Here is a 12,496-nt window from a genome sequence, read left to right as displayed (position 1 = left end):
AATCTGCTTATGGCATACTTGCAGCCCAGAGCTGTTGGCTCAGATTTCCAAATCTGAACAGAGGGAAGTATGACCTTTTACTCCACTAGTGAAATTCAACTCCTCTGCCAGGGAAGCTCATATGTAACCTTAACAAAATCTCCAGATCAACATTAGCAACTCTTACAGAGAATGGTCTTTGGGGGATTTAGAAATTTCTTGTATTTTGCTTAAGCCATTATGATCTTATAAGCTTACAGATTCTTATCACGGCCCACTTAAATACAAAATTCACAAAGGAATCAGAGAATTAATGTACAAAAACTACTCTTATCACTAAGCCACAAAGAATGTGATTCAATGAAAGTTTTCATTCTAAGCAGGCCTTTCTTACGCTGTTGCAAATTCATTCGTACTCAGCTCATGAAGTAGAACTTGTAGACTATAAGTTCACCTGCGCAATTAGTAATAACTCTAAACTGTAAGCATGGTTCAAAATTATGCATGAATAATGGTTTTTCTAGCAATAGATAGTCTAATACAAGAACATACAGCTGTATCCTACACAGCTGTAGATTCAAACCTGCCCTCAAAACATATCAGTTCCCTCAAAGCTCATTTTGTTCTACATAAAGTTTTTTCTTGTGTATTTTTTTTAAATGTATTTATTGATTTGAGAGTGTGTGTGTGTGTGTGTGTGTGTGCCCAGGGTGGGTGGGGTGGGGAAGGCAGTGGGAGAGGGAGAGAATCTCAAGCAGACTCCCCACTGAGCATGGAGCCTGATTTCATGATCCTGAGATCATGGCCTGAGACAAAATCAAGAGTCAGAAGCTTAACCAACTGAGCCACCTGGATGCCCCTATTCTATCTAAAGTTTTTAATTCATTAAAGGATTTCCGCCTCAAGCTTTATCACCCCTCTGTACTCCCATGTTAGGAGAGAAAAGCAGTGCTACTAACCAATGTCCCTCTGGACTGTGTCTACTACGTTTAAATGTGTGGAGTGCTCCTGTCACATGGGCACAGGGGACCGATGAAAAATGAAGGCCAAGAAAGTACATGGGGTCATGGGGATGGAAGGTTTGTTTCCAGGAAGCCTCTCTCCAACAGATAGGATGGAAGCAGAAGAGCAGCTGGGATTCTGGAGCCCTCTGCAGTCCCAAACAACTTACTGAGCTGTTGGGATTCACCCGCTTTACCTCATGTTTGGCTTTCAACTCCTGTAGGAGTTGGCCAAATTATAGATGGGAAATAGCAAGTTGATTACTTAGCTGGGTTTCAGGGTATCATTTGATGGATATTACTTGCCTTTTATTATTCATTTTTTTCATCTGAGTATAGTTGACACAATGTTATAGTAGTTGCAGCTGTACAACTTAGTGATTTGGGCAAGTGTATATACGTCAGGCTCCGTTCCCCATAAGTTTGCCTGCCATCTGTCCAGTCATACCGCTATTACAACACCATTGACTATATTCCTTATGCAGTACCTTTTATTCCTATAACTTGTTATTCATTTTACAGCAGAGAGATAACAGCAGAGAACAAAACCATGAGAGTGGGGCAGCCCGGGTGGCTCAGCGATTTAGCGCCGCCTTCAGCCCAGGGCGTGATCCTGGAGACCCGGGATCGAGTCCCACATTGGGCTCCCTGCATGGAGCCTGCTTCTCCCTCTGCCTCTCTCTCTCTGTCTCTCTCATAAATAAATAAATAAAATCTTTTAAAAAAAATGAGAGTCTGACTGTGCACTTTCCAAACTCATTTAGGAAATACCAATTCCATGTATGTAACACACAAAGGTCTGTAATGAAATCCAGAAGCAGGAGAGAAATACTGGGTGAATATTGCTTTATGAGTGTTCATCTGTATCATGATATTTTCATTACTTAAAAGGAAAGGATGCTAGGTCTCAGATAAGCTTGTAAATTTCCTCCTGGAATTCTACTTTCATTTTTGGTAACTTAACCTAAGGAGCCTCATAAAGGTGGTACGAGGCCAAGTGACTGATACAATCTGAGGTCCTCATAAATGGATTTTTAAAGAGTTTTCTCTCAAAAATGAAATTATTCACATAAGGCCATAACACAAGTTAGTTAATTTTACTTTCTATTTTGTATCACACATAATCTTTAATGAAACAAACAATGTTTCCAAGAAACAATGGGATATCTATGTTATTAAGCTATAATGAGAGTCTTTTGGAGACACTGGTTTATCCCAGTTTTGGCTTTTTTAAAATTATTATTATTTTTTATCTGCCACAGTCCATTTCATTGATCTTTCCAGTGTCTCAGTTTGCTCCACAGATAATTAGAACTACACAGCTAAAGAAAGAACTAAATACCCCAGAAGCATCTTTTGCTATGAGCAAAAGTTTCTTAAGAAGTTCCTAAAGGGAGGAGCAAGATGGCGGAGGAGTAGGGTCCCCAAATCACCTGTCTCCACCAAACTACCTAGAAAACCTTCAAATTATCCTGAAAATCTATGAATTCGGCCTGAGATTTAAAGAGAGACCAGCTGGAATGCTACAGTGAGAAGACTTCGCGCTTCTATCAAGGTAGGAAGACGGGGAAAAAGAAATAAAGAAACAAAGGCCTCCAAGGGGGAGGGGCCCCGCGAGGAGCCGGGCTGAGGCCGGGGCGAGTGTCCCCAGGACAGGAGAGCCCCGACCCGGAGGAGCAGGAGCTGCACCGACCTTCCCGGGGGAAAGGGGCTCGCAGGGAGTTGGAGCAGGACCCAGGAGGGCGGGGATGCCCTCGGGCTCCCGGGGACAGTAACAGCAACTGCGCGCCCAGGAGAGTGCGCCGAGCTCCCTAAGGGCTGCTGCGCGCGGCGGGACCCGGCGGGACCCGGAGCAGCTGAAGGGGCTCGGGCGGCGGCTCCGCGGAGGGGGCTGCGCGGCCCCGGGAGCAGCTCGGAGGGGCTCGGGCAGAGGAAGAGGCTCCGTGCGGAGGGGGCTGCGCGGTTCCAGGAGCAGCTCGGAGGGGCTCGGGCGGCGGCTCCGCGGAGGGGGCTGCGGGGCGGGAGCGCGAATCCACCAGCGCAGGCCCCGGAGCACAGGGCGCCGGGACACAGCCCAGGATCCGGCCTCCCCCGGGACAGGCAGAGGCCGGGAGGGCCCAGGACAGCGAGGACGCTCCTGCCCCAGCTGAGCACATCAGCGGCCCCGCCCCGGAGCCTCCAGGCCCTGCAGACGGAGTTCCTGCCGGAGCTGAATCCAGGTTTCCAGAGCTGCCCCGCCACTGGGGCTGTTCCTCCTGCGGCCTCACGGGGTAAACAACCCCCACCGAGCCCTGCACCAGGCAGGGGCACAGCAGCTCCCCCAACTGCTAACACCTGAGAATCAGCACAACAGGCCCCTCCCCCAGAACACCAGCTAGACTGACAACTTCCAGGAGAAGCCAAGGGACTTAAAGTACACAGAATCAGAAGATACTCCCCGGTGGTTCTTTTTTTGTTTGTTTGTTTTTGTTTTTGTTTTTGTTTTTATTTTGTTTTGCTTTTTGATTTGTTTCCTTCCCCCACCCCTTTTTTTTCTCCTTTCTTTTTCTTTCTCTTTTTCTTCTTTTTTTTTTTTTCGTTTTTTTTTTTTTCTTTTTCTTCCCTTTTTTTTTCTCTTTCTCTTTTCTTTCCTTCTTTCTCTCCTCTCTTTTTTCTCTTTTTCCCAATACAACTTGCTTTTGGCCACTCTGCACTGAGCAAAATGACTAGAAGGAAAACCTCACCTCAAAAGAAAGAATCAGAAACAGTCCTCTCTCCCACAGAGTTACAAAATCTGGATTACAATTCAATGTCAGAAAGCCAATTCAGAAGCACTATTATACAGCTACTGGTGGCTCTAGAAAAAAGTATAAAGGACTCAAGAGACTTCATGACTGCAGAATTTAGAGCTAATCAGGCAGAAATTAAAAATCAATTGAATGAGATGCAATCCAAACTAGAAGTCCTAACGACGAGGGTTAACGAGGTGGAAGAACGAGTGAGTGACCTAGAAGACAAGTTGATAGCAAAGAGGGAAACTGAGGAAAAAAGAGACAAACAATTAAAAGACCATGAAGATAGATTAAGGGAAATAAACGACAGCCTGAGGAAGAAAAACCTACGTTTGATTGGGGTTCCCGAGGGCGCCGAAAGGGACAGAGGGCCAGAATATGTATTTGAACAAATTCTAGCTGAAAACTTTCCTAATCTGGGAAGCGAAACAGGCATTCAGATCCAGGAAATAGAGAGATCCCCCCCTAAAATCAATAAAAACCGTTCAACACCTCGACATTTAATTGTGAAGCTTGCAAATTCCAAAGATAAGGAGAAGATCCTTAAAGCAGCAAGAGACAAGAAATCCCTGACTTTTATGGGGAGGAGTATTAGGGTAACAGCAGACCTCTCCACAGAGACCTGGCAGGCCAGAAAGGGCTGGCAGGATATATTCAGGGTCCTAAATGAGAAGAACATGCAACCAAGAATACTTTATCCAGCAAGGCTCTCATTCAAAATGGAAGGAGAGATAAAGAGCTTCCAAGACAGGCAGCAACTAAAAGAATATGTGACCTCCAAACCAGCTCTGCAAGAAATTTTAAGGGGGCCTCTTAAAATTCCCCTTTAAGAAGTTCAGTGGAACAGTCCACAAAAACAAAGACTGAATAGATATCATGATGACACTAAACTCATATCTCTCAATAGTAACTCTGAATGTGAACGGGCTTAATGACCCCATCAAAAGGCGCAGGGTTTCAGACTGGATAAAAAAGCAGGACCCATCTATTTGCTGTCTACAAGAGACTCATTTTAGACAGAAGGACACCTACAGCCTGAAAATAAAAGGTTGGAGAACCATTTACCATTCGAATGGTCCTCAAAAGAAAGCAGGGGTAGCCATCCTTATATCAGATAAACTAAAATTTACCCCAAAGACTGTAGTGAGAGATGAAGAGGGACACTATATCATACTTAAAGGATCTATTCAACAAGAGGACTTAACAATCCTCAATATATATGCTCCGAATGTGGGAGCTGCCAAATATATAAATCAATTATTAACCAAAGTGAAGAAATACTTAGATAATAATACACTTATACTTGGTGACTTCAATCTAGCTCTTTCTATACTCGATAGGTCTTCTAAGCAAAACATCTCCAAAGAAACGAGAGCTTTAAATGATACACTGGACCAGATGGATTTCACAGATATCTACAGAACTTTACATCCAAACTCAACTGAATACACATTCTTCTCAAGCGCACATGGAACTTTCTCCAGAATAGACCACATATTGGGTCACAAATCGGGTCTGAACCGATACCAAAAGATTGGGATTGTCCCCTGCATATTCTCGGACCATAATGCCTTGAAATTAGAACTAAATCACAACAAGAAGTTTGGAAGGACCTCAAACACATGGAGGTTAAGGACCATCCTGCTAAAAGATAAAAGGGTCAACCAGGAAATTAAGGAAGAATTAAAAAGATTCATGGAAACTAATGAGAATGAAGATACAACCGTTCAAAATCTTTGGGATGCAGCAAAAGCAGTCCTAAGGGGGAAATACATCGCAATACAAGCATCCATTCAAAAACTGGAAAGAACTCAAATACAAAAGCTAACCTTACACATAAAGGAGCTAGAGAAAAAACAGCAAATAGATCCTACACCCAAGAGAAGAAGGGAGTTAATAAAGATTCGAGCAGAGCTCAACGAAATCGAGACCAGAAGAACAGTGGAACAGATCAACAGAACCAGGAGTTGGTTCTTTGAAAGAATTAATAAGATAGATAAACCATTAGCCAGCCTTATTAAAAAGAAGAGAGAGAAGACTCAAATTAATAAAATCATTAATGAGAAAGGAGAGATCACTACCAACACCAAGGAAATACAAACGACTTTAAAAACATATTATGAACAGCTATACGCCAATAAATTAGGCAATCTAGAAGAAATGGACGCATTCCTGGAAAGCCACAAACTACCAAAACTGGAACAGGAAGAAATAGAAAACCTGAACAGGCCAATAACCAGGGAGGAAATTGAAGCAGTCATCAAAAACCTCCCAAGACACAAGAGTCCAGGGCCAGATGGCTTCCCAGGAGAATTTTATCAAACGTTTAAAGAAGAAATCATACCTATTCTTCTAAAGCTGTTTGGAAAGATAGAAAGAGATGGAGTACTTCCAAATTCGTTCTATGAAGCCAGCATCACCTTAATTCCAAAGCCAGACAAAGACCCCGCCAAAAAGGAGAATTACAGACCAATATCCCTGATGAACATGGATGCAAAAATTCTCAACAAGATACTGGCCAATAGGATCCAACAGTACATTAAGAAAATTATTCACCATGACCAAGTAGGATTTATCCCTGGGACACAAGGCTGGTTCAACACCCGTAAAACAATCAATGTGATTCATCATATCAGCAAGAGAAAAACCAAGAACCATATGATCCTCTCATTGGATGCAGAGAAAGCATTTGACAAAATACAGCATCCATTCCTGATTAAAACTCTTCAGAGTGTAGGGATAGAGGGAACATTCCTTGACATCTTAAAAGCCATCTATGAAAAGCCCACAGCAAATATCATTCTCAATGGGGAAGCACTGGGAGCCTTTCCCCTAAGATCAGGAACAAGACAGGGATGTCCACTCTCACCACTGCTATTCAACATAGTACTGGAAGTCCTAGCCTCAGCAATCAGACAACAAAAAGACATTAAAGGCATTCAAATTGGCAAAGAAGAAGTCAAACTCTCTCTCTTCGCCGATGACATGATACTCTACATAGAAAACCCAAAAGTCTCCACCCCAAGATTGCTAGAACTCATACAGCAATTTGGTAGCGTGGCAGGATACAAAATCAATGCCCAGAAGTCAGTGGCATTTCTATACACTAACAATGAGACTGAAGAAAGAGAAATTAAGGAGTCAATCCCATTTACAATTGCACCCAAAAGCATAAGATACCTAGGAATAAACCTCACCAAAGATGTAAAGGATCTATACCCTCAAAACTATAGAACACTTCTGAAAGAAATTGAGGAAGACACAAAGAGATGGAAAAATATTCCATGCTCATGGATTGGCAGAATTAATATTGTGAAAATGTCAATGTTACCCAGGGCAATATACACGTTTAATGCAATCCCTATCAAAATACCATGGACTTTCTTCAGAGAGTTAGAACAAATTATTGTAAGATTTGTGTGGAATCAGAAAAGACCCCGAATAGCCAGGGGAATTTTAAAAAAGAAAACCATATCTGGGGGCATCACAATGCCAGATTTCAGGTTGTACTACAAAGCTGTGGTCATCAAGACAGTGTGGTACTGGCACAAAAACAGACACATAGATCAGTGGAACAGAATAGAGAATCCAGAAGTGGACCCTGAACTTTATGGGCAACTAATATTCGATAAAGGAGGAAAGACTATCCACTGGAAGAAAGACAGTCTCTTCAATAAATGGTGCTGGGAAAATTGGACATCCACATGCAGAAGAATGAAACTAGACCACTCTCTTTCACCATACACAAAGATAAACTCAAAATGGATGAAAGATCTAAATGTGAGACAAGATTCCATCAAAATCCTAGAGAAGAACACAGGCAACACCCTTTTTGAACTCGGCCATAGTAACTTCTTGCAAGATACATCCACAAAGGCAAAAGAAACAAAAGCAAAAATGAACTATTGGGACTTCATCAAGATAAGAAGCTTTTGCACAGCAAAGGATACAGTCAACAAAACTCAAAGACAACCTACAGAATGGGAGAAGATATTTTCAAATGACATATCAGATAAAGGGCTAGTTTCCAAGATCTATAAAGAACTTATTAAACTCAACACCAAAGAAACAAACAATCCAATCATGAAATGGGCAAAAGACATGAACAGAAATCTCACAGAGGAAGACATAGACATGGCCAACATGCATATGAGAAAATGCTCTGCATCACTTGCCATCAGGGAAATACCAATCAAAACTACAATGAGATACCACCTCACACCAGTGAGAATGGGGAAAATTAACAAGGCAGGAAACAACAAATGTTGGAGAGGATGCGGAGAAAAGGGAACCCTCTTACACTGTTGGTGGGAATGTGAACTGGTGCAGCCACTCTGGAAAACTGTGTGGAGGTTCCTCAAACAGTTAAAAATATACCTGCCCTACGACCCAGCAATTGCACTGTTGGGGATTTACCCCAAAGATACAAATGCAATGGAACGCCGGGACACCTGCACCCCGATGTTTCTAGCAGCAATGGCCACTATAGCCAAACAGTGGAAGGAGCCTCGGTGTCCAACGAAAGATGAATGGATAAAGAAGATGTGGTTTATGTATACAATGGAATATTACTCAGCTATTAGAAATGACAAATACCCACCATTTGCTTCAACGTGGATGGAACTGGAGGGTATTATGCTGAGTGAAGTAAGTCAGTCGGAGAAGGACAAACATTATATGTTCTCATTCATGTGGGGAATATAAATAATAGTGAAAGGGAAAATAAGGGAAGGGAGAAGAAATGTGTGGGACATATCAGAAAGGGAGACAGAACGTAAAGACTGCTAACTCTGGGAAACGAACTAGGGGTGGTAGAAGGGGAGGAGGGCGGGGGGTGGGAGTGAATGGGTGACGGGCACTGGGTGTTATTCTGTATGTTAGTAAATTGAACACCAATAAAAAAAAAAAAAAAAAAAAAAAAAAAGAAGTTCCTAAAGTCTTCTCTGGTTTGATTTTGTGTTTTACTAAAGGATTTTTTGCATCACTCAGGCTTACACGTTCTTTCAACTTTCCATTCGTATCAGTGACTCTTAAACTATTTTTTTTTGTCCATTAAAAGACAGTGTTTTAATGCAAATCAAAAGCACCATGAAATACTCCTTTCAAAATGGCAAAAAACAACAATGACAAAAAAAAAAAAAAAAAAAAAAACAAGAAATAACTGTTGGTGAGAATGTAGGGAAAAAGGAACCTTCATGCACTGTTGGTGGGAATGTAAATCAGTATAGCCACTGTGGAAGACAGTACAGAGTTCTTCAAAAACTTAAAAATAGACATATCATATGATCCAGCAATTGCACTACTGGGTATTTACCCAAAGGAAATGATAACACTAATTCCAAAAGATATACTGCCATCATGTTCACTGCAGCATCATTTACAAAATAGCCAAGATATGGAGGCAACTTAATTGTCCATCAATGGATGAATGGATGAAGAAGATGTGGTGTATCTATTTACAACAGACTCAGTCACAAAAAGGATGAAATCTTGCCATTTCCAACAACATGGGTAAACCTAGAGGGCATTATGCTAAGTGAAGAAGGTCAGACTAAGAAAGACAAATACAATATGATTTCACTCATGTGGAATCTAAAAAAGCAAATGAATAAACAGATAAAAAGCAGATTCAGGGGTGCCTGTGGTGGCTCAAATGGTTAACTGTCTGCCTCTGGCTCAGGTCATGATCTCAGGGTTCTGGGGTCAAGCCCTGAATTGGGCTCCCGGCTCAGCAGGGAGTCTGTTTCTCCCTTTACTCCTCCCCCTGCTCATGCTTTGTCTCTGTCTGTCTGTCTGTCTCTCAAATGAATACATAAAATCTTATGGGAAAAAAAAAGAATTGAACACGTAAACACAGAGAACAAACTGGTGGTTGCCGAGAGGAGGAGGGTAAGAGTGTATGGGCAAAATGGGTGAAGGGGGAGTGGGAGATACAGGCTTTCAGTTATGGACCAGATAGGTCATGGGGATAAAGGCACAACACAGGGAATAGTCAATGATACTGTGATAAGATTGTGTAGCGACAGATACACTATGCTGTGGTGAGCATAGTATAACACATGGAGAAGCTGAATCACTATATTGTATACCTGAAACTAATGTAACACTGTGTGTCAACTATACTCAAATTTTTAAAAAAATTAATTAAAATGACAGTGTTCTATTTAGATCATCTGTACATGGCCCAATGCCTTTTTAAAATTTACTTTTATTTTTTTTAAAGATTTTATTTATTTATTCATGAGAGACACAGAGAGAGAGGCAGAGACATAGTCAGAGGAAGAAGCAGGCTCCCTGAGGGGAGCCTGATGCAGGACTCAATCCAGGACCCTGGAATCATGACCAGAGCCAAAGGCAGACACTCAACCGCTGAGCCACCCAGGTGCCCCCCGCCCTATGCCTTTTTTTTTTTTAATTAAACTTTTTATTTTGAAATAATTGTAGGCTCACTTGCAGTTTTAAGAAATAAACGAATAGGTTCCTGGTCTGCTTTGCTCACTTTCTCCCCAATGGTAACACATCGCAAAACTATAATCCAATAACACAATTAGGGTTTTGATGCTGATATGGTCAAGACACAGAACACTATCGTCACCACAAGGATCTCTCATGTCACACTTACAGCCACACTTTCTTCCTTCCCTCCCCTATTCTGTCCTGAAGCCCTGGTGGCCACTAATTAATATGTTCTCCATTTCTAGAATTTTGACACTTCAAATATGCTATATAAATGGAATCACACAGTATGTAACCTTTTAGGATTGCTTTTTTTTTTTTTTTCACAGAGCATAACTGTTTTAAGATTCATCAGGTGGCTGTGTGTATCAAGGTTTCCTTTCTTTTTATTGCTGACTAGTAAATATTACATAATATGTATCAAACCCAGTTTATGTAACCGTGTTACATTCACCCTGTTGGGTTGACAACAACCCTGAATTGTTTCTAGTTTTTGGCTATTAAGATTAAGCTTCTGTAAACATTCATGTAAAGGTTTTTGTGTGAACATAAGTCTTCATTTTTCCAGGATAAATGCTCAGGAGTACAACCTCTAGATTATATGGCAGTTGCAGGTTTACTGTTTAAAAAACTGACAACCGATTCTCTATAGTGAACCATTTTACTTTCTCACCAGCAAGCTATGAGTGATGCAGTTTCTCTGCAATCTTTCAGCATTTGGTGTCACCACTATGTAGTCATTCTGATTGGTGCGTGGTGATATCTCATTGTGGTCTTAATTTACATTTCCCTGATAGCTAATGATGTTGAATATATTTTCAAGTGCTTATTTGCCATTTATGTACCCTTTTTAGTGAAATCTCTCCTCATGTCTTTTGCCCATGTTCTAGTTACTGTTTGTTTTATTACTATTGAGTTTTGATAGCTGCTTATGTATTTTGATGCTAGTCTTATTGAATAGATGGTGTTAGTTTCCTAGAACTGCCATAAAAATTACCATAAGCTCAGTGGCTTAAAATAATAGGAACTTATTCTCTCACAGTCCTGGAGGAGAGAAATCTGAAATCAAGGTGTCAGCAGTACTACGAACACTTTAAAGGCTCCAGGGGAGAATTTGTGCTTGTTTCTTCTAGCTCTTGCTAAATACAGGCTTTCTTGACTTGTGGGAGCAAGACTCTAACTTCTGCCTCCGTCTGTACATGGCCTCTTTCTATTTGATCTCTCTGTGTCCAAATCTCCTTTTCCAGTCATTGGGTTTATGGCCCAACCTGAATCTAGTGTGATTTCATCTCAATTATTAACTGACAACATCTGCAGAGACCCTAGTTCCATCCTGAAGTTCCAAGTAGCCTTGAAGGGAAGGGAGACACTGTTCAAGCCACTACACAGGGTTTGCAAATATTTTATCATAGGCTATGTGGCTTGTCTTTTCATCCTCTTAAAAGAGTCAGAAGTTTTTAAATTTTGATGAGTCCAATATTTAAGTGTTTCCATTTATGGGACTGTACGTTTGATGTCAAGTTTAGAAACTCTTTGCCTGGCCCTAGATACTGAAAATTTTCTATTTATGTCCTAAAGGTTTTTTAGTTCAAAATTTTACATTAAGTTTATGTTCTACTTTAAGATAATTTTTGCATATGATACAAGACTTAAGTAGAGGTTCTTTTTATATATTTAAAATTTTTGCCTATGGATGTCCAATTGCTTCAGGACCCTTTCCTGACCCTTTCTTCATTGAATTGCTTCCATATTTTTGTCAAGAAATCAGTTGGATATATTTGTTTTGCACTATTTTTGCATTCTCTGGTTGATTCCATTGATCTTCATGTCTTTCCCTCCACGCAAACCACACAATCTAGATTACTGAAGGTCGTATTTTGAAATATCGTAGACTAATTCTTTCCATTATTCTTTTTCAAATTGTCTGGAAAACTTACTCTAGTTCCTTTGACTTTCTATATACATTTTAGAATAGTTTGTCTATATTTCAAAAAGAATCTTGCTGGAATTTTGGTAGAAATATCATTAAGCCTATATATTTATTGCAGGAGAATTCCATTTTTACCATTGTTGAGTCTTCCAATTCATGAACATAGTATGTTTCTCCATTTATTTAAATCTGATTCTTTTCTCAGTGTTGTGTAATTTAGAGCCTACAGTATGTCCTGTACACTTTTGTTAGATTTAAAAGTATATAATAATTATATGTAAATATTTCATCATACTTTGGAGTCATCATGAAAGGTACTACATTTTTCAATTCAGTGTTCACCTGCTCGTTGCCAGTTT

The 12,496-nt window shown here is 40.7% G+C and overlaps 1 protein-coding gene across 1 annotated transcript in view; it reads right to left on the bottom strand.

The window, feature by feature from the left end:
- ADAMTS12 (ADAM metallopeptidase with thrombospondin type 1 motif 12) overlaps nt 1–12,496 on the bottom strand; it is a 310,224-nt gene that overhangs the window by 105,128 nt on the left and 192,600 nt on the right. The gene's annotated exons all lie outside the window — the stretch shown is intronic.

This window comes from Canis aureus, chromosome 4 (assembly GCF_053574225.1).
Source record: "Canis aureus isolate CA01 chromosome 4, VMU_Caureus_v.1.0, whole genome shotgun sequence".
Classification (NCBI taxonomy): domain Eukaryota; kingdom Metazoa; phylum Chordata; class Mammalia; order Carnivora; family Canidae; genus Canis; species Canis aureus.
The sequence above is the reverse complement of the archived record's forward strand: the minus strand, read 5'-3'. Positions and strand labels throughout refer to the sequence as shown.